Source organism: Columba livia, chromosome 3 (genome assembly GCF_036013475.1).
Source record: "Columba livia isolate bColLiv1 breed racing homer chromosome 3, bColLiv1.pat.W.v2, whole genome shotgun sequence".
Taxonomy (NCBI): Eukaryota; Metazoa; Chordata; class Aves; order Columbiformes; family Columbidae; genus Columba; species Columba livia.
Window position 1 is genome coordinate 98,175,608 of NC_088604.1, and position 25,920 is coordinate 98,201,527.

Genomic DNA, 25,920 nt, shown 5'->3' on the forward strand with positions numbered 1-25,920 from the left:
CACTGTTCTGAAATCATTAGAAAAGCTGAGGTGCATCTGTAGTGTAATACAATAATTATATTTAATAATAGGCAACTTGCAGGCTTGTGTTTTCTAAATAATGTTATTGAAAGAACCACCAGTCTTGGTCTTTCCAAAGTTCTACGGAGCTTTTGCCTTCCTTCAGATGAAGGCATTCAGAGATGTTGACAGTGCACACACCATCTGGAATGCACTGCCTGCAGCACCGAAAGAGAAATGTAACTATTAGACTAGCTCTTGATTCAGCTTATTTATGTGTTGATATTTCTTGGGTAAGATTTCTCACCTCTTTATGACACCAAAGTAGATTTGAGCCTTATGGCAGAAATGCTGAGTGGGTGGCAAGGACATGAGCTACGTATGGTGCCAGTCTTGCTCCAGAGATGCTCTGCGGATGGCGCTCAGACTCATCGCTATAATTTCCTAATGTCACATTCCCATCATCAAGCAAAACAGCTTAACCTAATGCAAACAACATGTGCAAGATGTTTGGGTGTCTGGTGTCACCTATTTGATATATAAATATTTAAATATTAACTTATGGCATATTGTTTTTCTGACATGCAGCCCTGTGTTTTTCTAAGACACAGCAGCTATCCATCTGCCTCAAGTATACAAAAGCACCCATATTTTCTAAAACTGAAGTGTGCTCTCATGTAATTGAAAAAGTTCTAGTTGTTTTCTGAAAAGTGACAGTAAATAACTCCATTTTCATGCTAGGGATATTGAGTTATGCCGTCTCTTTCCAGTGACACAGTCTCACAGTCTTTGAATTAATCCTGTCTCTACAGACCTGTTGGGCAGAGTGAGTTACTGCAGATCTAGCTGCAGACAGCATCCATCTGATTCTGCTCATCCAGGAGGAACAGAATCCAGCTCTTAAAATCCGTCCTTGGCTAGGCTGAGGTTGGCAGTGTGCAAGCATGGATGAAGAGATCAGCTGCTTAAGGAAGGACTGGTTCTGTGTTCTTTGGAGGAAGATGATCTTATAAGAAAAAATGAATGCAGTAAACAGCTGAAAGCTGCTGCGCCAGACTAAAACAGGACAGAACAGGATTGCTGGTGTCCCAAATTTCTCCCTTTTCGTGCTCTGTTCTCTCCTCCAAGTTGGCAGTTGTTTTTGTGAACACTCATTCCTTCTCCTAGCTGTTGGCTAAGAGGCCATTTCTAAGACTGATCCAATATCATTCAAGGCGAGAGTGCTTTTCTTAGAAACACAAGTTGTTGTGATACTTCTATCCTTTCCCCTAAAACCCAAATATAACTGTATGTCATGCTGCTCCCTGTAAAAAGGCCGTAATGGTTCAGTTTTCCTTCCCAGGCATTTTATGGCTCTAGCATAAAGGTTATTCTAACATCAACTTTGTGACTGCCAGTATAGTTACCTCACAGTTACACAGATTTTCCATGGAGACATGGGGCGTCTTATTCCTGGGGGAAACTCCAGCTTAGCAGCAAGGTAAGACTGTGTTAAAACTGAACCTATGTTAATTGCATAGTCTACCTTATTACCTTAGGCTTCAACCTTTTCTGAGTCATCTGCTGTTTGCTCTTTGTTTGTGAAGTAATGAATCTGTACTTTCCTTTGTTTTTCTCTTAATTTTGAAGTATTAATAGAACCTTTTCTTGGTTACTTTTTTTTTTTTTTTTTTTTTTTTTAATCATTGCTTTTAAAACTCTTTTTGCTTCTTACCCTTTCTGATTCTGTTATTGCATTTGTGTGGTATTTCTTCATATTCCTCCTTAGTCCTGCCACCTTTTCACACTTTTTGTGTAAGTCCTCATCTTAAGTATTAACCAAGAGAAATTTTATTAAGAATTGCTAGAAATTGTTTAATGTCTTTATAACAAGTACATAATTCTAGGTGTTCTTCTACATAAAAAATTGTCACATAAATGCCTAAATTAATTTTGATCTTGCAAGTTCTTGTCACACTCAGTGACAAGAAGATTTTCTCTTCAGTTTTGAGTTTTGTCACATTTTACTTTCACTGCAGCTGTGGTTGTGTGTCAGTGTAGGTCAGTGCAGTATGATGTTCCTATTGTATAACAATACTTTTTGTGCCAACGTGTGTACATAGATGTCTATGTCTTTAAAAACACAATTTTGCATCTAAAATCCTCAATTCAGTTCCTGTGGATTTTTTTTTTCCTTCCCATTTCTTGGATGAAAACAAAATCATCAGCTCAAATATTTTAATCATACTTGAAATCAGTGGTGCCACTAGTACAGTTATGCCTGTGATGCTGTTGAATGTACATACATTTAAACTTTTACCTTCCAGCAGTTATTAACACTTCGTAGGCATTGCATGACTTTTCTGTAGCTGATGTGTAATTCAGGGACTGAAGTACAGAGCAGGAACAGTTTTATCCCTAATTCTTCCAGCTACGACACAGGGTACCTTATTTTGCCCTAGTATTTGTATCTGGAGAATAGAACAGAGTCAGTACTACCCTGGCAAAATGATATGAGATTCAAAAGAGAGGCATTATGGAACCTGTAAAGAATACAGTTTCCATGAGGAATGTAAAGAATATATACCCTTTGAAAGGATATGAACATTTATTTAGAAAAATAGTTTATATTTCTAACTCCTAAGAGCTGTATATGGAAATTTTCTAAAGTTCTGTTTTGCCATTGATTAATCTGATAATATTTTGTAAGAAAAATACCTTTAACATTTTGAATAATGATGTCACTCTTTCATCTTGTATTTTTTCTTTATCCCTATAAATGGCATATCTAGTATTATGAATGTATAAAACGTTACATTTTTTTGAAAGTTACAGCTTCACAGGTCAAGGAATTTGATGTCTTTATCTAAATAAGTCAAACATTTGGTGTTTAAATAAAGACAGACACAGATTCAAAGAGCGAACTGCTGGTTTATTTATCTGACCTCATTTAGAACTTGCATGCTGAAATGCTAAATTTGACTATAATACCTTTCATGGATTAGAGGGTTTATAGCCTACCTATAGGACTATTTTCAGGAATTGTGTCTGACATGAGGACTGATAGCTAGAAGATAAGAGGTAGCAAACAACAGCTTACTAAAAGCTGATTCACTGCACGGCAGTGTGTGAGCGCTCCTCGATCTGTTTCAGAACAGACAGAGAGTTTAGTTAAAATCAACTCCAGCAATGCCTGGAACTCATCTGTTTGACTTGGTCTTGAAGCAGGAAAAGAACTGACCTTCAGGTGCAAGTGAAAGATGCGTTAGGAAGATGCTGAGGACTGATTACTGTGTTTTTATTTATTTATTTATTTATTTATGGTTGTTGTTGTTTTGTTTTTAATTTATATTTTTTTTCTCTCTGGAATGGACTAAGAGTGCTCATGGGATGAGTGAGCAGCTTTGCCATGTGTCTGGATGCTGAGCCCGAAGGAGCTCGCAGCCTGTGTGGGCAACCTGCCCTGCCCTTGGGCCACCTTTGTCCCTGTGCACTGGCTTTGAACCTGGGCCGTGTTTGGAGTTGGCCCATTTTCTCAGATGCTGGGAACTGAGGCCAGTTACTCTATGTGAGGAAGTAAGTGGATGTCTTTAGCCTGGCATTTATAGTAACCGGCTGGTGTTAATAGTCCTATGATGTGAAAAAGGACAAGCAAGTGTTTCCTGCTCTTCCTTTTTGGTAGCTTTCCATACTTGAGGTGTGAGACAAACAATTGAACTTTGTTGAACTTTGTAAACAGGAAAGTCGTTTATTACCTTCTTCAGAGAAGGGCAATTTGAGCAATTAGTTTTATTTTTTACAAAACGTCAATGGGTTTATGTCTGGTTGTAGAAGACCAAAAAGGCATTTAAAACTTTAAATGTTTTCTTGTGTTGTCTTCTATCAGCTAGTATAGCACAGTAAACCTTTCTCTGATACATCAGGGAAAATACTTTCAGGGTCTATTCCAAGGTTAGGCATATATTGCTACTATGATCAAAACCACAGATTACTATGCATGTACTATACTACACATGCACTTACATTGCCTGTAAGTGAGAGATGTGGTTTTGGTACACCATTCAAAATTGTCTCTATTTTCACGCTCTGACATTCCATCAAAAAAAGAAAATAGGAATTGATTAATGGAGTTTTTAATGGAAAAGGAGACAAAGATAAAGCCATTTTGAGGGTTTAAGAGTATTCTTGAATGCTGTTGAAATGAATAATTCAGGCTTTTTGGGGAATATGTTACAACTGCAAATTGCAATCAGCACAGGAAAAAAAATTACAGATAATAGTTAAAATATGGAATTAAAGAAAAATATGCCTCAATCATTTTTTAATCTAAAATTGTCTTATCTGAGACTGAAGTCTTGTGGGCCATCTGAAATAAGTGCCTGCTACAGCAGAGACTACAGAGATCCTGAAAAAACATTTTTGGGAATGGGGCTGGGGAGAAGAGGGATGGGAAATGACAGGAAGCAAATAAACTCTGAGGACAAAATGTAAATTAATATGAGATCTACCTGCTGAAATATTTTTCAGTTCATAGAACATTCAATGACTGCAGGATGAAGATTGTGACAGACATGATATCACAGTTAAGAGCACATAATATTGCACTGCAAATGAGATTTGCATTATTTTATCAAAGAAAAGATAATTTGATCAACACTTCCACCCAATTTGGTGTCATCTGCAAGGTTACTAAGGGTGCACTAAATACACTGGTCCAGATCATTGATAAAGAGATTAAACAGAACTAGCCCCAATACTGAGCCCTGGGGAACACCACTCATGACCAGCCACCAACACGGGCGCTGACATCACACCTCTGTGACGCGGGCACTCCAGTGCGGGCTGGGCAGCAGGGGATGGGGACGAAACCCCTTAATGGTAGTTATGGGTGTACTAATCTGCCCCCTCCACCAAATTCCTAATCCCAACCACTTATACTCCCATGTTGCCTTAAGAGGTTCTTCCCAACCATCCTGTCACGCCTGGCAGCCATCCTCACCCCTCAGAAAGGTTTTTCTCCAGCTGGTTCAGGCAGTAGCTGAAGTTTATCTCAGCTGGGCATCCCTTTCCACTCTCTGATCTCACTCTGCATCTGTAGAGCATGGTTACCCTTCTGTGTAGGCATGAATGACACCGCAAGTGGAACCTGGGTAGAATCAAGGAAGATATCAAGCCCCGGGGCCACAAGTGAATATCACTGGTGCCCAAGTCATCTTTCCCATCATTCTACCAGCGGGAGGAAAGGGGGCAGCCAGAAATAGATGTATAATGCACATTAACTCGTGGCTTTGTGGCTGGTGACATCCTGAAGGTTTTGGCTTTTATGACAATGTGGCATTCCTTGAGGACTATAACCTGTCACGGAGGGATGTGATCCACGTGTCTGGAAGAAGCAAGGGAATATTTGGCAGCAGGCTGGCCGACTTGGTGAGGTGGGCTTTAAACTGAAGGACTTGGGGACTTACCAAGTGTTCACTCAGTCCCCTGGTCCAGATCATTGATAAAGAGATTAAACAGAACTGGCTCCAACACTGAGTCTTGGGGAACACCACTCATGACCAGCCACCAACTGGATTTGGCTCTGTTCACCACAACTCTTTGGGCCCGGCCATCCAGCCAGTTCTTGATCCATCGGAGAGTGCAGCCATCCGGGTCTTGAGCTGCCAGCTTCTCCAGGAGAACGCTGTGGGATAGGGTGTCAAAGCCTAAGTACACACCATCCACAGGCTTTCCCTCGTCTACGAGGTGGGTCACCTTGTCGTAGAAGGAGATCAGGTTGGTCAAGCAAGACCCGCCTTTCATAAACCCCTGTTCGCTGGGCCTGATGGCTTGTTTGTCCTGTATGTGCTGTGCGATGGCGCTCAGGATGATCTGCTCCATGACCTTGCCTGGCACAGGGGTCAGACTGACTGGCCTGTAATTCCCCGCATCCTCCTTCCAGCCCTTCTTGTAGATGGGCATCACACAAGGGTTGCTGATAGACAATGGAAAGTGGCTTAGTGATCACCTTCTTCAGCTCCCTCAGCACCCTTGGATGTATCTCATCTGACACTATAGACTTGTGGGTGTTTAAGTGGCGTATCAGGTGGCTAACCATTTCTCCTTGAATTATTGGAGCTTCGTTCTGCTCCCCATCCTTTTCTTCCAGCTCAGGGGGCTGGGTACCTGAAGCACAACTCTTCTGACTGTTAAAGTCTGAGGCAAAGAAGGCATTTAGTACCTCAGCCTTTCCCTCATCTTCTGTCCCTATGTTTCCCCCCACATGCATCAGGGGATGGAAATTCTCCTTAGCCCTCCTTTTGTTGCTGACAGATTTCTAGCAACATTTTGTGTTGCCTTTCGGAGCGGTGGCCAGGCTCAGCTCTAGTTGGGCTTTGACCCTTCTAATTTTCTCCCTGCATAACCTTGCAGCGTTCTTGTATTCCTCTTGAGCGGCCTGCCTCTCCTTCCAGAGCTTATAAATTCTCCTTTTATTCCTGACTTGCAGCCGCAGCTCTGTATTTGGCCAGGCGGGTCTTTTTCCTCGCAAGCTCGCCTTTGGGCACATGGGGACAGCCTGCTCCTGCGCCTCAAAGGTGACGTTCTTGAAGAGAGACCATCCTTCCTGGAATCCTTTGTCTTTCGGGTCTGCCTCTCAAGGGACTCTGCCAACCAGGCTTCTGAACAGGTCAAAGTCTGCCCTTCACAAGTCCAAAGTAGCGGTTCTGCTGACCACTCTTTTAACTTCTCCAAGAATAGAAAACTCAAGCATTTCATGACCACTGTGCGACCTCCAACAGACCCGTTGCCCATGGGTCCTTCTCTATTTGCTTTGATAGCATCAGTGCAGGGCTTGGTCACATCAGAGCTCAGTTGTTGCTGGTGGCAGCTTTGCTGTTGGGGACATGACTCTCCAGCAGCCCATGAACCCCACTGGTGCCCAGTGCCCTGACCTCTGCAAGTGGGACCCCTTCTGTGCACAGGGACCCCCTGCCCCCCACGTGGCCATGCCAGCACCCCCAGCTGCCTCCAGTCCCGGGAACCCAGAGCAAGTGGCAACCACAATCCAGCAAATACAAGAAAAAGACAGAGAGCTCAGGTCTGAGAAAACATAAATATATATATTTACAGAACAAATCCCAACTAAATATAACAAACGACAAATCTCCCCCCAGTAAGGCCCCCCCCCCATCCCACCCCATCCCACCCCACCCCATCCCATCCCGCCCCATCCCACCTCCCACCCCATCCCAGCCCACCCCATCCCACCTCCCACCCCATCCCTGCCCACTCCACCCCACCCAACCCACCCCACCCAACATCCACAGTAATGTAGCTATCCGTCAACTTCCATCTCTTCCTCCCTCTCTATATCAATGTCCATTTCTTCATCCCCCCGCACATCAACGTCCATCTCCTCATCCCTCTGTGCATCAACGTCCATCTCCTCATCCCTCTGTATATCAACGTCCATCTCTTCATCCGTCTGTATATCAATGTCCATCTCCTCTACCACCACCACGACATCGATCTCCATTGCTGTTTCTGTCGTCATCTGCAGTCTCCTCTTCTTCATCTCTCCACCTTTCAAACAGCCAGCACTGCAGCCCGCGACACAAGGTGGTGTATCGTAAGGGAAAAGCCAAGCAGAAAAGTGCATTGGTCCTGCCCTGGCCAGCCCAGCAGACCCGTGGGATGGGGGTCTCGGCACCCCTGTCCCCTCTTGCCGCCCGGGAAGAGTCGTGGGGTGATGGGGCCCCTGGGCATGTCCCCCAGCAGGAGTGGCCTGGAGGCTTGGCAGCTCCTGGGCCACCAGCACCCGCAGGACAGCGCCTGCAGATGGAAGATGCTGCGCTCCCATGTGCCTCAGCAACATGGGGAGTGGAGCATTCTTGCGGACCTCCTGGAGCAGAGAGGGCAGGGGTAGGCAGCCGTGTCTCTGCCCTGTGGGGGGTCCCGGGCACACATGCCAGCCCCCAACCTGCCTCAGTGCCTAGAATCCCCTAACCCTACACAGGTGGCTTTTTGGCTACGCGCTGCTTTGCAGGCAGGGCTGGGCTGCCCAGGCTCCAGCCTGGAAAGGGGCAGAGGAGGTAGCAGCTCAGGCAGCACCAGCTGCTCCTGGCGAATATCCCTCCAGGACGAGCCCAGGGCACCAGAGGCTCTGCTGGGCATGTGTCCACCCAGGCAGGAATGGTGGATTTCAGCAGAGGACCAGCAGCCCAGAAGGGCTTCTTCCAGCCCTTAGCCTTGCATGGCTGGTTGGATAGGGTGAGCCAAACTCCTGGCACCCTGAGCTCCCTAGGGCGATGTTGTCACCCCATGCCATCCCCGCAATGTCTGCTACATCCTGCCCGTGCAATGCGTCTGCCCACCACCATGGAGCGGGGCTGTACCTCCAACAGCTCAAGTGTTCTGTGCCTTCGTATCCTTGCAATTTGCAATCACGACAGCAGCAAGATGGGGCTGGGGTGGTGGGATCTGGTGCAAAGGGATGGGTTGAGTGGCGAAGGTACCGGAGAAGGAGAGAATGACTGGTGTGGGAGTAGGGCAAACGAGGAGAAGGCAAGAAGGCAAGACGAGAGGGACTGAGGTGCAGCGGGGTGAAGAAGGGGCTGTGTTGTGCCCGTTGCCAGGGACCAGCGTTGCAGGTGGAACACGGGCGCTGACATCACACCTCTGTGACGCGGGCACTCCAGTGCGGGCTGGGCAGCAGGGGATGGGGACGAAACCCCTTAATGGTAGTTATGGGTGTACTAATCTGCCCCCTCCACCAAATTCCTAATCCCAACCACTTATACTCCCATGTTGCCTTAAGAGGTTCTTCCCAACCATCCTGTCACGCCTGGCAGCCATCCTCACCCCTCAGAAAGGTTTTTCTCCAGCTGGTTCAGGCAGTAGCTGAAGTTTATCTCAGCTGGGCATCCCTTTCCACTCTCTGATCTCACTCTGCATCTGTAGAGCATGGTTACCCTTCTGTGTAGGCATGAATGACACCGCAAGTGGAACCTGGGTAGAATCAAGGAAGATATCAAGCCCCGGGGCCACAAGTGAATATCGCTGGTGCCCAAGTCATCTTTCCCATCATTCTACCAGCGGGAGGAAAGGGGGCAGCCAGAAATAGATGTATAATGCACATTAACTCGTGGCTTTGTGGCTGGTGACATCCTGAAGGTTTTGGCTTTTATGACAATGTGGCATTCCTTGAGGACTATAACCTGTCACGGAGGGATGTGATCCACGTGTCTGGAAGAAGCAAGGGAATATTTGGCAGCAGGCTGGCCGACTTGGTGAGGTGGGCTTTAAACTGAAGGACTTGGGGACTTACCAAGTGTTCACTCAGTCCCCTGGTCCAGATCATTGATAAAGAGATTAAACAGAACTGGCTCCAACACTGAGTCTTGGGGAACACCACTCATGACCAGCCACCAACTGGATTTGGCTCTGTTCACCACAACTCTTTGGGCCCGGCCATCCAGCCAGTTCTTGATCCATCGGAGAGTGCAGCCATCCGGGTCTTGAGCTGCCAGCTTCTCCAGGAGAACGCTGTGGGATAGGGTGTCAAAGCCTAAGTACACACCATCCACAGGCTTTCCCTCGTCTACGAGGTGGGTCACCTTGTCGTAGAAGGAGATCAGGTTGGTCAAGCAAGACCCGCCTTTCATAAACCCCTGTTCGCTGGGCCTGATGGCTTGTTTGTCCTGTATGTGCTGTGCGATGGCGCTCAGGATGATCTGCTCCATGACCTTGCCTGGCACAGGGGTCAGACTGACTGGCCTGTAATTCCCCGCATCCTCCTTCCAGCCCTTCTTGTAGATGGGCATCACACAAGGGTTGCTGATAGACAATGGAAAGTGGCTTAGTGATCACCTTCTTCAGCTCCCTCAGCACCCTTGGATGTATCTCATCTGACACTATAGACTTGTGGGTGTTTAAGTGGCGTATCAGGTGGCTAACCATTTCTCCTTGAATTATTGGAGCTTCGTTCTGCTCCCCATCCTTTTCTTCCAGCTCAGGGGGCTGGGTACCTGAAGCACAACTCTTCTGACTGTTAAAGTCTGAGGCAAAGAAGGCATTTAGTACCTCAGCCTTTCCCTCATCTTCTGTCCCTATGTTTCCCCCCACATGCATCAGGGGATGGAAATTCTCCTTAGCCCTCCTTTTGTTGCTGACAGATTTCTAGCAACATTTTGTGTTGCCTTTCGGAGCGGTGGCCAGGCTCAGCTCTAGTTGGGCTTTGACCCTTCTAATTTTCTCCCTGCATAACCTTGCAGCGTTCTTGTATTCCTCTTGAGCGGCCTGCCTCTCCTTCCAGAGCTTATAAATTCTCCTTTTATTCCTGACTTGCAGCCGCAGCTCTGTATTTGGCCAGGCGGGTCTTTTTCCTCGCAAGCTCGCCTTTGGGCACATGGGGACAGCCTGCTCCTGCGCCTCAAAGGTGACGTTCTTGAAGAGAGACCATCCTTCCTGGAATCCTTTGTCTTTCGGGTCTGCCTCTCAAGGGACTCTGCCAACCAGGCTTCTGAACAGGTCAAAGTCTGCCCTTCACAAGTCCAAAGTAGCGGTTCTGCTGACCACTCTTTTAACTTCTCCAAGAATAGAAAACTCAAGCATTTCATGACCACTGTGCGACCTCCAACAGACCCGTTGCCCATGGGTCCTTCTCTATTTGCTTTGATAGCATCAGTGCAGGGCTTGGTCACATCAGAGCTCAGTTGTTGCTGGTGGCAGCTTTGCTGTTGGGGACATGACTCTCCAGCAGCCCATGAACCCCACTGGTGCCCAGTGCCCTGACCTCTGCAAGTGGGACCCCTTCTGTGCACAGGGACCCCCTGCCCCCCACGTGGCCATGCCAGCACCCCCAGCTGCCTCCAGTCCCGGGAACCCAGAGCAAGTGGCAACCACAATCCAGCAAATACAAGAAAAAGACAGAGAGCTCAGGTCTGAGAAAACATAAATATATATATTTACAGAACAAATCCCAACTAAATATAACAAACGACAAATCTCCCCCCAGTAAGGCCCCCCCCCCATCCCACCCCATCCCACCCCACCCCATCCCATCCCGCCCCATCCCACCTCCCACCCCATCCCAGCCCACCCCATCCCACCTCCCACCCCATCCCTGCCCACTCCACCCCACCCAACCCACCCCACCCAACATCCACAGTAATGTAGCTATCCGTCAACTTCCATCTCTTCCTCCCTCTCTATATCAATGTCCATTTCTTCATCCCCCCGCACATCAACGTCCATCTCCTCATCCCTCTGTGCATCAACGTCCATCTCCTCATCCCTCTGTATATCAACGTCCATCTCTTCATCCGTCTGTATATCAATGTCCATCTCCTCTACCACCACCACGACATCGATCTCCATTGCTGTTTCTGTCGTCATCTGCAGTCTCCTCTTCTTCATCTCTCCACCTTTCAAACAGCCAGCACTGCAGCCCGCGACACAAGGTGGTGTATCGTAAGGGAAAAGCCAAGCAGAAAAGTGCATTGGTCCTGCCCTGGCCAGCCCAGCAGACCCGTGGGATGGGGGTCTTGGCACCCCTGTCCCCTCTTGCCGCCCGGGAAGAGTCGTGGGGTGATGGGGCCCCTGGGCATGTCCCCCAGCAGGAGTGGCCTGGAGGCTTGGCAGCTCCTGGGCCACCAGCACCCGCAGGACAGCGCCTGCAGATGGAAGATGCTGCGCTCCCATGTGCCTCAGCAACATGGGGAGTGGAGCATTCTTGCGGACCTCCTGGAGCAGAGAGGGCAGGGGTAGGCAGCCGTGTCTCTGCCCTGTGGGGGGTCCCGGGCACACATGCCAGCCCCCAACCTGCCTCAGTGCCTAGAATCCCCTAACCCTACACAGGTGGCTTTTTGGCTACGCGCTGCTTTGCAGGCAGGGCTGGGCTGCCCAGGCTCCAGCCTGGAAAGGGGCAGAGGAGGTAGCAGCTCAGGCAGCACCAGCTGCTCCTGGCGAATATCCCTCCAGGACGAGCCCAGGGCACCAGAGGCTCTGCTGGGCATGTGTCCACCCAGGCAGGAATGGTGGATTTCAGCAGAGGACCAGCAGCCCAGAAGGGCTTCTTCCAGCCCTTAGCCTTGCATGGCTGGTTGGATAGGGTGAGCCAAACTCCTGGCACCCTGAGCTCCCTAGGGCGATGTTGTCACCCCACGCCATCCCCGCAATGTCTGCTACATCCTGCCCGTGCAATGCGCCTGCCCACCACCATGGAGCGGGGCTGTACCTCCAACAGCTCAAGTGTTCTGTGCCTTCGTATCCTTGCAATTTGCAATCACGACAGCAGCAAGATGGGGCTGGGGTGGTGGGATCTGGTGCAAAGGGATGGGTTGAGTGGCGAAGGTACCGGAGCAGGAGAGAATGACTGGTGTGGGAGTAGGGCAAACGAGGAGAAGGCAAGAAGGCAAGACGAGAGGGACTGAGGTGTGGCGGGGTGAAGAAGGGGCTGTGTTGTGCCCGTTGCCAGGGACCAGCGTTGCAGGTGGAACACGGGCGCTGACATCACACCTCTGTGACGCGGGCACTCCAGTGCGGGCTGGGCAGCAGGGGATGGGGACGAAACCCCTTAATGGTGGTTATGGGTGTACTAATCTGCCCCCTCCACCAAATTCCTAATCCCAACCACTTATACTCCCATGTTGCCTTAAGAGGTTCTTCCCAACCATCCTGTCACGCCTGGCAGCCATCCTCACCCCTCAGAAAGGCTTTTCTCCAGCTGGTTCAGGCAGTAGCTGAAGTTTAGCTCAGCTGGGCATCCCTTTCCACTCTCTGATCTCACTCTGCATCTGTAGAGCATGGTTACCCTTCCGTGTAGGCATGAATGACACCGCAAGTGGAACCTGGGTAGAATCAAGGAAGATATCAAGCCCCGGGGCCACAAGTGAATATCGCTGGTGCCCAAGTCATCTTTCCCATCATTCTACCAGCGGGAGGAAAGGGGGCAGCCAGAAATAGATGTATAATGCACATTAACTCGTGGCTTTGTGGCTGGTGACATCCTGAAGGTTTTGGCTTTTATGACAATGTGGCATTCCTTGAGGACTATAACCTGTCACGGAGGGATGTGATCCACGTGTCTGGAAGAAGCAAGGGAATATTTGGCAGCAGGCTGGCCGACTTGGTGAGGTGGGCTTTAAACTGAAGGACTTGGGGACTTACCAAGTGTTCACTCAGTCCCCTGGTCCAGATCATTGATAAAGAGATTAAACAGAACTGGCTCCAACACTGAGTCTTGGGGAACACCACTCATGACCAGCCACCAACTGGATTTGGCTCTGTTCACCACAACTCTTTGGGCCCGGCCATCCAGCCAGTTCTTGATCCATCGGAGAGTGCAGCCATCCGGGTCTTGAGCTGCCAGCTTCTCCAGGAGAACGCTGTGGGATAGGGTGTCAAAGCCTAAGTACACACCATCCACAGGCTTTCCCTCGTCTACGAGGTGGGTCACCTTGTCGTAGAAGGAGATCAGGTTGGTCAAGCAAGACCCGCCTTTCATAAACCCCTGTTTGCTGGGCCTGATGGCTTGTTTGTCCTGTATGTGCTGTGCGATGGCGCTCAGGATGATCTGCTCCATGACCTTGCCTGGCACAGGGGTCAGACTGACTGGCCTGTAATTCCCCGCATCCTCCTTCCAGCCCTTCTTGTAGATGGGCATCACACAAGGGTTGCTGATAGACAATGGAAAGTGGCTTAGTGATCACCTTCTTCAGCTCCCTCAGCACCCTTGGATGTATCTCATCTGACACTATAGACTTGTGGGTGTTTAAGTGGCGTATCAGGTGGCTAACCATTTCTCCTTGAATTATTGGAGCTTCGTTCTGCTCCCCATCCTTTTCTTCCAGCTCAGGGGGCTGGGTACCTGAAGCACAACTCTTCTGACTGTTAAAGTCTGAGGCAAAGAAGGCATTTAGTACCTCAGCCTTTCCCTCATCTTCTGTCCCTATGTTTCCCCCCACATGCATCAGGGGATGGAAATTCTCCTTAGCCCTCCTTTTGTTGCTGACAGATTTCTAGCAACATTTTGTGTTGCCTTTCGGAGCGGTGGCCAGGCTCAGCTCTAGTTGGGCTTTGACCCTTCTAATTTTCTCCCTGCATAACCTTGCAGCGTTCTTGTATTCCTCTTGAGCGGCCTGCCTCTCCTTCCAGAGCTTATAAATTCTCCTTTTATTCCTGACTTGCAGCCGCAGCTCTGTATTCGGCCAGGCGGGTCTTTTTCCTCGCAAGCTCGCCTTTGGGCACATGGGGACAGCCTGCTCCTGCGCCTCAAAGGTGACGTTCTTGAAGAGAGACCATCCTTCCTGGAATCCTTTGTCTTTCGGGTCTGCCTCTCAAGGGACTCTGCCAACCAGGCTTCTGAACAGGTCAAAGTCTGCCCTTCACAAGTCCAAAGTAGCGGTTCTGCTGACCACTCTTTTAACTTCTCCAAGAATAGAAAACTCAAGCATTTCATGACCACTGTGCGACCTCCAACAGACCCGTTGCCCATGGGTCCTTCTCTATTTGCTTTGATAGCATCAGTGCAGGGCTTGGTCACATCAGAGCTCAGTTGTTGCTGGTGGCAGCTTTGCTGTTGGGGACATGACTCTCCAGCAGCCCATGAACCCCACTGGTGCCCAGTGCCCTGACCTCTGCAAGTGGGACCCCTTCTGTGCACAGGGACCCCCTGCCCCCCACGTGGCCATGCCAGCACCCCCAGCTGCCTCCAGTCCCGGGAACCCAGAGCAAGTGGCAACCACAATCCAGCAAATACAAGAAAAAGACAGAGAGCTCAGGTCTGAGAAAACATAAATATATATATTTACAGAACAAATCCCAACTAAATATAACAAACGACAAATCTCCCCCCAGTAAGGCCCCCCCCCCATCCCACCCCATCCCACCCCACCCCATCCCATCCCGCCCCATCCCACCTCCCACCCCATCCCAGCCCACCCCATCCCACCTCCCACCCCATCCCTGCCCACTCCACCCCACCCAACCCACCCCACCCAACATCCACAGTAATGTAGCTATCCGTCAACTTCCATCTCTTCCTCCCTCTCTATATCAATGTCCATTTCTTCATCCCCCCGCACATCAACGTCCATCTCCTCATCCCTCTGTACATCAACGTCCATCTCCTCATCCCTCTGTATATCAACGTCCATCTCTTCATCCGTCTGTATATCAATGTCCATCTCCTCTACCACCACCACGACATCGATCTCCATTGCTGTTTCTGTCGTCATCTGCAGTCTCCTCTTCTTCATCTCTCCACCTTTCAAACAGCCAGCACTGCAGCCCGCGACACAAGGTGGTGTATCGTAAGGGAAAAGCCAAGCAGAAAAGTGCATTGGTCCTGCCCTGGCCAGCCCAGCAGACCCGTGGGATGGGGGTCTCGGCACCCCTGTCCCCTCTTGCCGCCCGGGAAGAGTCGTGGGGTGATGGGGCCCCTGGGCATGTCCCCCAGCAGGAGTGGCCTGGAGGCTTGGCAGCTCCTGGGCCACCAGCACCCGCAGGACAGCGCCTGCAGATGGAAGATGCTGCGCTCCCATGTGCCTCAGCAACATGGGGAGTGGAGCATTCTTGCGGACCTCCTGAGGCAGAGAGGGCAGGGGTAGGCAGCCGTGTCTCTGCCCTGTGGGGGGTCCCGGGCACACATGCCAGCCCCCAACCTGCCTCAGTGCCTAGAATCCCCTAACCCTACACAGGTGGCTTTTTGGCTACGCGCTGCTTTGCAGGCAGGGCTGGGCTGCCCAGGCTCCAGCCTGGAAAGGGGCAGAGGAGGTAGCAGCTCAGGCAGCACCAGCTGCTCCTGGCGAATATCCCTCCAGGACGAGCCCAGGGCACCAGAGGCTCTGCTGGGCATGTGTCCACCCAGGCAGGAATGGTGGATTTCAGCAGAGGACCAGCAGCCCAGAAGGGCTTCTTCCAGCCCTTAGCCTTGCATGGCTGGTTGGATAGGGTGTGCCAAACTCCTGGCACCCTGAGCTCCCTAGGGCGATGTTGTCACCCCATGCCATCCCCGCAATGTCTGCTACATCCTGCCCGTGCAATGCGCCTGCCCACCACCATGGAGCGGGGCTGTACCTCCAACAGCTCAAGTGTTCTGTGCCTTCGTATCCTTGCAATTTGCAATCACGACAGCAGCAAGATGGGGCTGGGGTGGTGGGATCTGGTGCAAAGGGATGGGTTGAGTGGCGAAGGTACCGGAGAAGGAGAGAATGACTGGTGTGGGAGTAGGGCAAACGAGGAGAAGGCAAGAAGGCAAGACGAGAGGGACTGAGGTGCAGCGGGGTGAAGAAGGGGCTGTGTTGTGCCCGTTGCCAGGGACCAGCGTTGCAGGTGGAACACGGGCGCTGACATCACACCTCTGTGACGCGGGCACTCCAGTGCGGGCTGGGCAGCAGGGGATGGGGACGAAACCCCTTAATGGTAGTTATGGGTGTACTAATCTGCCCCCTCCACCAAATTCCTAATCCCAACCACTTATACTCCCATGTTGCCTTAAGAGGTTCTTCCCAACCATCCTGTCACGCCTGGCAGCCATCCTCACCCCTCAGAAAGGTTTTTCTCCAGCTGGTTCAGGCAGTAGCTGAAGTTTAGCTCAGCTGGGCATCCCTTTCCACTCTCTGATCTCACTCTGCATCTGTAGAGCATGGTTACCCTTCTGTGTAGGCATGAATGACACCGCAATTGGAACCTGGGTAGAATCAAGGAAGATATCAAGCCCCGGGGCCACAAGTGAATATCGCTGGTGCCCAAGTCATCTTTCCCATCATTCTACCAGCGGGAGGAAAGGGGGCAGCCAGAAATAGATGTATAATGCACATTAACTCGTGGCTTTGTGGCTGGTGACATCCTGAAGGTTTTGGCTTTTATGACAATGTGGCATTCCTTGAGGACTATAACCTGTCACGGAGGGATGTGATCCACGTGTCTGGAAGAAGCAAGGGAATATTTGGCAGCAGGCTGGCCGACTTGGTGAGGTGGGCTTTAAACTGAAGGACTTGGGGACTTACCAAGTGTTCACTCAGTCCCCTGGTCCAGATCATTGATAAAGAGATTAAACAGAACTGGCTCCAACACTGAGTCTTGGGGAACACCACTCATGACCAGCCACCAACTGGATTTGGCTCTGTTCACCACAACTCTTTGGGCCCGGCCATCCAGCCAGTTCTTGATCCATCGGAGAGTGCAGCCATCCGGGTCTTGAGCTGCCAGCTTCTCCAGGAGAACGCTGTGGGATAGGGTGTCAAAGCCTAAGTACACACCATCCACAGGCTTTCCCTCGTCTACGAGGTGGGTCACCTTGTCGTAGAAGGAGATCAGGTTGGTCAAGCAAGACCCGCCTTTCATAAACCCCTGTTCGCTGGGCCTGATGGCTTGTTTGTCCTGTATGTGCTGTGCGATGGCGCTCAGGATGATCTGCTCCATGACCTTGCCTGGCACAGGGGTCAGACTGACTGGCCTGTAATTCCCCGCATCCTCCTTCCAGCCCTTCTTGTAGATGGGCATCACACAAGGGTTGCTGATAGACAATGGAAAGTGGCTTAGTGATCACCTTCTTCAGCTCCCTCAGCACCCTTGGATGTATCTCATCTGACACTATAGACTTGTGGGTGTTTAAGTGGCGTATCAGGTGGCTAACCATTTCTCCTTGAATTATTGGAGCTTCGTTCTGCTCCCCATCCTTTTCTTCCAGCTCAGGGGGCTGGGTACCTGAAGCACAACTCTTCTGACTGTTAAAGTCTGAGGCAAAGAAGGCATTTAGTACCTCAGCCTTTCCCTCATCTTCTGTCCCTATGTTTCCCCCCACATGCATCAGGGGATGGAAATTCTCCTTAGCCCTCCTTTTGTTGCTGACAGATTTCTAGCAACATTTTGTGTTGCCTTTCGGAGCGGTGGCCAGGCTCAGCTCTAGTTGGGCTTTGACCCTTCTAATTTTCTCCCTGCATAACCTTGCAGCGTTCTTGTATTCCTCTTGAGCGGCCTGCCTCTCCTTCCAGAGCTTATAAATTCTCCTTTTATTCCTGACTTGCAGCCGCAGCTCTGTATTTGGCCAGGCGGGTCTTTTTCCTCGCAAGCTCGCCTTTGGGCACATGGGGACAGCCTGCTCCTGCGCCTCAAAGGTGACGTTCTTGAAGAGAGACCATCCTTCCTGGAATCCTTTGTCTTTCGGGTCTGCCTCTCAAGGGACTCTGCCAACCAGGCTTCTGAACAGGTCAAAGTCTGCCCTTCACAAGTCCAAAGTAGCGGTTCTGCTGACCACTCTTTTAACTTCTCCAAGAATAGAAAACTCAAGCATTTCATGACCACTGTGCGACCTCCAACAGACCCGTTGCCCATGGGTCCTTCTCTATTTGCTTTGATAGCATCAGTGCAGGGCTTGGTCACATCAGAGCTCAGTTGTTGCTGGTGGCAGCTTTGCTGTTGGGGACATGACTCTCCAGCAGCCCATGAACCCCACTGGTGCCCAGTGCCCTGACCTCTGCAAGTGGGACCCCTTCTGTGCACAGGGACCCCCTGCCCCCCACGTGGCCATGCCAGCACCCCCAGCTGCCTCCAGTCCCGGGAACCCAGAGCAAGTGGCAACCACAATCCAGCAAATACAAGAAAAAGACAGAGAGCTCAGGTCTGAGAAAACATAAATATATATATTTACAGAACAAATCCCAACTAAATATAACAAACGACAAATCTCCCCCCAGTAAGGCCCCCCCCCCATCCCACCCCATCCCACCCCACCCCATCCCATCCCGCCCCATCCCACCTCCCACCCCATCCCAGCCCACCCCATCCCACCTCCCACCCCATCCCTGCCCACTCCACCCCACCCAACCCACCCCACCCAACATCCACAGTAATGTAGCTATCCGTCAACTTCCATCTCTTCCTCCCTCTCTATATCAATGTCCATTTCTTCATCCCCCCGCACATCAACGTCCATCTCCTCATCCCTCTGTGCATCAACGTCCATCTCCTCATCCCTCTGTATATCAACGTCCATCTCTTCATCCGTCTGTATATCAATGTCCATCTCCTCTACCACCACCACGACATCGATCTCCATTGCTGTTTCTGTCGTCATCTGCAGTCTCCTCTTCTTCATCTCTCCACCTTTCAAACAGCCAGCACTGCAGCCCGCGACACAAGGTGGTGTATCGTAAGGGAAAAGCCAAGCAGAAAAGTGCATTGGTCCTGCCCTGGCCAGCCCAGCAGACCCGTGGGATGGGGGTCTCGGCACCCCTGTCCCCTCTTGCCGCCCGGGAAGAGTCGTGGGGTGATGGGGCCCCTGGGCATGTCCCCCAGCAGGAGTGGCCTGGAGGCTTGGCAGCTCCTGGGCCACCAGCACCCGCAGGACAGCGCCTGCAGATGGAAGATGCTGCGCTCCCATGTGCCTCAGCAACATGGGGAGTGGAGCATTCTTGCGGACCTCCTGGAGCAGAGAGGGCAGGGGTAGGCAGCCGTGTCTCTGCCCTGTGGGGGGTCCCGGGCACACATGCCAGCCCCCAACCTGCCTCAGTGCCTAGAATCCCCTAACCCTACACAGGTGGCTTTTTGGCTACGCGCTGCTTTGCAGGCAGGGCTGGGCTGCCCAGGCTCCAGCCTGGAAAGGGGCAGAGGAGGTAGCAGCTCAGGCAGCACCAGCTGCTCCTGGCGAATATCCCTCCAGGACGAGCCCAGGGCACCAGAGGCTCTGCTGGGCATGTGTCCACCCAGGCAGGAATGGTGGATTTCAGCAGAGGACCAGCAGCCCAGAAGGGCTTCTTCCAGCCCTTAGCCTTGCATGGCTGGTTGGATAGGGTGAGCCAAACTCCTGGCACCCTGAGCTCCCTAGGGCGATGTTGTCACCCCATGCCATCCCCGCAATGTCTGCTACATCCTGCCCGTGCAATGCGTCTGCCCACCACCATGGAGCGGGGCTGTACCTCCAACAGCTCAAGTGTTCTGTGCCTTCGTATCCTTGCAATTTGCAATCACGACAGCAGCAAGATGGGGCTGGGGTGGTGGGATCTGGTGCAAAGGGATGGGTTGAGTGGCGAAGGTACCGGAGAAGGAGAGAATGACTGGTGTGGGAGTAGGGCAAACGAGGAGAAGGCAAGAAGGCAAGACGAGAGGGACTGAGGTGCAGCGGGGTGAAGAAGGGGCTGTGTTGTGCCCGTTGCCAGGGACCAGCGTTGCAGGTGGAACACGGGCGCTGACATCACACCTCTGTGACGCGGGCACTCCAGTGCGGGCTGGGCAGCAGGGGATGGGGACGAAACCCCTTAATGGTAGTTATGGGTGTACTAATCTGCCCCCTCCACCAAATTCCTAATCCCAACCACTTATACTCCCATGTTGCCTTAAGAGGTTCTTCCCAACCATCCTGTCACGCCTGGCAGCCATCCTCACCCCTCAGAAAGGTTTTTCTCCAGCTGGTTCAGGCAGTAGCTGAAGTTTAGCTCAGCTGGGCATCCCTTTCCACTCTCTGATCTCACTCTGCATCTGTAGAGCATGGTTACCCTTCTGTGTAGGCATGAATGACACCGCAATTGGAACCTGGGTAGAATCAAGGAAGATATCAAGCCCCGGGGCCACAAGTGAATATCGCTGGTGCCCAAGTCATCTTTCCCATCATTCTACCAGCGGGAGGAAAGGGGGCAGCCAGAAATAGATGTATAATGCACATTAACTCGTGGCTTTGTGGCTGGTGACATCCTGAAGGTTTTGGCTTTTATGACAATGTGGCATTCCTTGAGGACTATAACCTGTCACGGAGGGATGTGATCCACGTGTCTGGAAGAAGCAAGGGAATATTTGGCAGCAGGCTGGCCGACTTGGTGAGGTGGGCTTTAAACTGAAGGACTTGGGGACTTACCAAGTGTTCACTCAGTCCCCTGGTCCAGATCATTGATAAAGAGATTAAACAGAACTGGCTCCAACACTGAGTCTTGGGGAACACCACTCATGACCAGCCACCAACTGGATTTGGCTCTGTTCACCACAACTCTTTGGGCCCGGCCATCCAGCCAGTTCTTGATCCATCGGAGAGTGCAGCCATCCGGGTCTTGAGCTGCCAGCTTCTCCAGGAGAACGCTGTGGGATAGGGTGTCAAAGCCTAAGTACACACCATCCACAGGCTTTCCCTCGTCTACGAGGTGGGTCACCTTGTCGTAGAAGGAGATCAGGTTGGTCAAGCAAGACCCGCCTTTCATAAACCCCTGTTCGCTGGGCCTGATGGCTTGTTTGTCCTGTATGTGCTGTGCGATGGCGCTCAGGATGATCTGCTCCATGACCTTGCCTGGCACAGGGGTCAGACTGACTGGCCTGTAATTCCCCGCATCCTCCTTCCAGCCCTTCTTGTAGATGGGCATCACACAAGGGTTGCTGATAGACAATGGAAAGTGGCTTAGTGATCACCTTCTTCAGCTCCCTCAGCACCCTTGGATGTATCTCATCTGACACTATAGACTTGTGGGTGTTTAAGTGGCGTATCAGGTGGCTAACCATTTCTCCTTGAATTATTGGAGCTTCGTTCTGCTCCCCATCCTTTTCTTCCAGCTCAGGGGGCTGGGTACCTGAAGCACAACTCTTCTGACTGTTAAAGTCTGAGGCAAAGAAGGCATTTAGTACCTCAGCCTTTCCCTCATCTTCTGTCCCTATGTTTCCCCCCACATGCATCAGGGGATGGAAATTCTCCTTAGCCCTCCTTTTGTTGCTGACAGATTTCTAGCAACATTTTGTGTTGCCTTTCGGAGCGGTGGCCAGGCTCAGCTCTAGTTGGGCTTTGACCCTTCTAATTTTCTCCCTGCATAACCTTGCAGCGTTCTTGTATTCCTCTTGAGCGGCCTGCCTCTCCTTCCAGAGCTTATAAATTCTCCTTTTATTCCTGACTTGCAGCCGCAGCTCTGTATTTGGCCAGGCGGGTCTTTTTCCTCGCAAGCTCGCCTTTGGGCACATGGGGACAGCCTGCTCCTGCGCCTCAAAGGTGACGTTCTTGAAGAGAGACCATCCTTCCTGGAATCCTTTGTCTTTCGGGTCTGCCTCTCAAGGGACTCTGCCAACCAGGCTTCTGAACAGGTCAAAGTCTGCCCTTCACAAGTCCAAAGTAGCGGTTCTGCTGACCACTCTTTTAACTTCTCCAAGAATAGAAAACTCAAGCATTTCATGACCACTGTGCGACCTCCAACAGACCCGTTGCCCATGGGTCCTTCTCTATTTGCTTTGATAGCATCAGTGCAGGGCTTGGTCACATCAGAGCTCAGTTGTTGCTGGTGGCAGCTTTGCTGTTGGGGACATGACTCTCCAGCAGCCCATGAACCCCACTGGTGCCCAGTGCCCTGACCTCTGCAAGTGGGACCCCTTCTGTGCACAGGGACCCCCTGCCCCCCACGTGGCCATGCCAGCACCCCCAGCTGCCTCCAGTCCCGGGAACCCAGAGCAAGTGGCAACCACAATCCAGCAAATACAAGAAAAAGACAGAGAGCTCAGGTCTGAGAAAACATAAATATATATATTTACAGAACAAATCCCAACTAAATATAACAAACGACAAATCTCCCCCCAGTAAGGCCCCCCCCCCATCCCACCCCATCCCACCCCACCCCATCCCATCCCGCCCCATCCCACCTCCCACCCCATCCCAGCCCACCCCATCCCACCTCCCACCCCATCCCTGCCCACTCCACCCCACCCAACCCACCCCACCCAACATCCACAGTAATGTAGCTATCCGTCAACTTCCATCTCTTCCTCCCTCTCTATATCAATGTCCATTTCTTCATCCCCCCGCACATCAACGTCCATCTCCTCATCCCTCTGTATATCAACGTCCATCTCTTCATCCGTCTGTATATCAATGTCCATCTCCTCTACCACCACCACGACATCGATCTCCATTGCTGTTTCTGTCGTCATCTGCAGTCTCCTCTTCTTCATCTCTCCACCTTTCAAACAGCCAGCACTGCAGCCCGCGACACAAGGTGGTGTATCGTAAGGGAAAAGCCAAGCAGAAAAGTGCATTGGTCCTGCCCTGGCCAGCCCAGCAGACCCGTGGGATGGGGGTCTCGGCACCCCTGTCCCCTCTTGCCGCCCGGGAAGAGTCGTGGGGTGATGGGGCCCCTGGGCATGTCCCCCAGCAGGAGTGGCCTGGAGGCTTGGCAGCTCCTGGGCCACCAGCACCCGCAGGACAGCGCCTGCAGATGGAAGATGCTGCGCTCCCATGTGCCTCAGCAACATGGGGAGTGGAGCATTCTTGCGGACCTCCTGAGGCAGAGAGGGCAGGGGTAGGCAGCCGTGTCTCTGCCCTGTGGGGGGTCCCGGGCACACATGCCAGCCCCCAACCTGCCTCAGTGCCTAGAATCCCCTAACCCTACACAGGTGGCTTTTTGGCTACGCGCTGCTTTGCAGGCAGGGCTGGGCTGCCCAGGCTCCAGCCTGGAAAGGGGCAGAGGAGGTAGCAGCTCAGGCAGCACCAGCTGCTCCTGGCGAATATCCCTCCAGGACGAGCCCAGGGCACCAGAGGCTCTGCTGGGCATGTGTCCACCCAGGCAGGAATGGTGGATTTCAGCAGAGGACCAGCAGCCCAGAAGGGCTTCTTCCAGCCCTTAGCCTTGCATGGCTGGTTGGATAGGGTGAGCCAAACTCCTGGCACCCTGAGCTCCCTAGGGCGATGTTGTCACCCCACGCCATCCCCGCAATGTCTGCTACATCCTGCCCGTGCAATGCGCCTGCCCACCACCATGGAGCGGGGCTGTACCTCCAACAGCTCAAGTGTTCTGTGCCTTCGTATCCTTGCAATTTGCAATCACGACAGCAGCAAGATGGGGCTGGGGTGGTGGGATCTGGTGCAAAGGGATGGGTTGAGTGGCGAAGGTACCGGAGCAGGAGAGAATGACTGGTGTGGGAGTAGGGCAAACGAGGAGAAGGCAAGAAGGCAAGACGAGAGGGACTGAGGTGTGGCGGGGTGAAGAAGGGGCTGTGTTGTGCCCGTTGCCAGGGACCAGCGTTGCAGGTGGAACACGGGCGCTGACATCACACCTCTGTGACGCGGGCACTCCAGTGCGGGCTGGGCAGCAGGGGATGGGGACGAAACCCCTTAATGGTGGTTATGGGTGTACTAATCTGCCCCCTCCACCAAATTCCTAATCCCAACCACTTATACTCCCATGTTGCCTTAAGAGGTTCTTCCCAACCATCCTGTCACGCCTGGCAGCCATCCTCACCCCTCAGAAAGGCTTTTCTCCAGCTGGTTCAGGCAGTAGCTGAAGTTTAGCTCAGCTGGGCATCCCTTTCCACTCTCTGATCTCACTCTGCATCTGTAGAGCATGGTTACCCTTCCGTGTAGGCATGAATGACACCGCAAGTGGAACCTGGGTAGAATCAAGGAAGATATCAAGCCCCGGGGCCACAAGTGAATATCGCTGGTGCCCAAGTCATCTTTCCCATCATTCTACCAGCGGGAGGAAAGGGGGCAGCCAGAAATAGATGTATAATGCACATTAACTCGTGGCTTTGTGGCTGGTGACATCCTGAAGGTTTTGGCTTTTATGACAATGTGGCATTCCTTGAGGACTATAACCTGTCACGGAGGGATGTGATCTACGTGTCTGGAAGAAGCAAGGGAATATTTGGCAGCAGGCTGGCCGACTTGGTGAGGTGGGCTTTAAACTGAAGGACTTGGGGACTTACCAAGTGTTCACTCAGTCCCCTGGTCCAGATCATTGATAAAGAGATTAAACAGAACTGGCTCCAACACTGAGTCTTGGGGAACACCACTCATGACCAGCCACCAACTGGATTTGGCTCTGTTCACCACAACTCTTTGGGCCCGGCCATCCAGCCAGTTCTTGATCCATCGGAGAGTGCAGCCATCCGGGTCTTGAGCTGCCAGCTTCTCCAGGAGAACGCTGTGGGATAGGGTGTCAAAGCCTAAGTACACACCATCCACAGGCTTTCCCTCGTCTACGAGGTGGGTCACCTTGTCGTAGAAGGAGATCAGGTTGGTCAAGCAAGACCCGCCTTTCATAAACCCCTGTTTGCTGGGCCTGATGGCTTGTTTGTCCTGTATGTGCTGTGCGATGGCGCTCAGGATGATCTGCTCCATGACCTTGCCTGGCACAGGGGTCAGACTGACTGGCCTGTAATTCCCCGCATCCTCCTTCCAGCCCTTCTTGTAGATGGGCATCACACAAGGGTTGCTGATAGACAATGGAAAGTGGCTTAGTGATCACCTTCTTCAGCTCCCTCAGCACCCTTGGATGTATCTCATCTGACACTATAGACTTGTGGGTGTTTAAGTGGCGTATCAGGTGGCTAACCATTTCTCCTTGAATTATTGGAGCTTCGTTCTGCTCCCCATCCTTTTCTTCCAGCTCAGGGGGCTGGGTACCTGAAGCACAACTCTTCTGACTGTTAAAGTCTGAGGCAAAGAAGGCATTTAGTACCTCAGCCTTTCCCTCATCTTCTGTCCCTATGTTTCCCCCCACATGCATCAGGGGATGGAAATTCTCCTTAGCCTTCCTTTTGTTGCTGACAGATTTCTAGCAACATTTTGTGTTGCCTTTCGGAGCGGTGGCCAGGCTCAGCTCTAGTTGGGCTTTGACCCTTCTGATTTTCTCCCTGCATAACCTTGCAGCGTTCTTGTATTCCTCTTGAGCGGCCTGCCTCTCCTTCCAGAGCTTATAAATTCTCCTTTTATTCCTGACTTGCAGCCGCAGCTCTGTATTCGGCCAGGCGGGTCTTTTTCCTCGCAAGCTCGCCTTTGGGCACATGGGGACAGCCTGCTCCTGCGCCTCAAAGGTGACGTTCTTGAAGAGAGACCATCCTTCCTGGAATCCTTTGTCTTTCGGGTCTGCCTCTCAAGGGACTCTGCCAACCAGGCTTCTGAACAGGTCAAAGTCTGCCCTTCACAAGTCCAAAGTAGCAGTTCTGCTGACCACTCTTTTAACTTCTCCAAGAATAGAAAACTCAAGCATTTCATGACCA

At 51.6% G+C, this 25,920-nt stretch overlaps 1 protein-coding gene across 7 annotated transcripts in view; it reads left to right on the forward strand.

Moving 5' to 3' along the window:
• KCNK2 (potassium two pore domain channel subfamily K member 2) overlaps positions 1–25,920 on the forward strand; it is a 198,605-nt gene that overhangs the window by 20,115 nt on the left and 152,570 nt on the right. The window contains exon 2 of one of the 7 annotated variants that reach the window (XM_065058446.1): positions 813–1,480. The exons of the other annotated variants lie outside the window; for them this stretch is intronic. The gene's annotated coding sequence lies outside the window, so the exon portion shown is untranslated. The remainder of the gene's footprint in view (positions 1–812; positions 1,481–25,920) is intronic. 7 annotated transcript variants of the gene reach the window in all.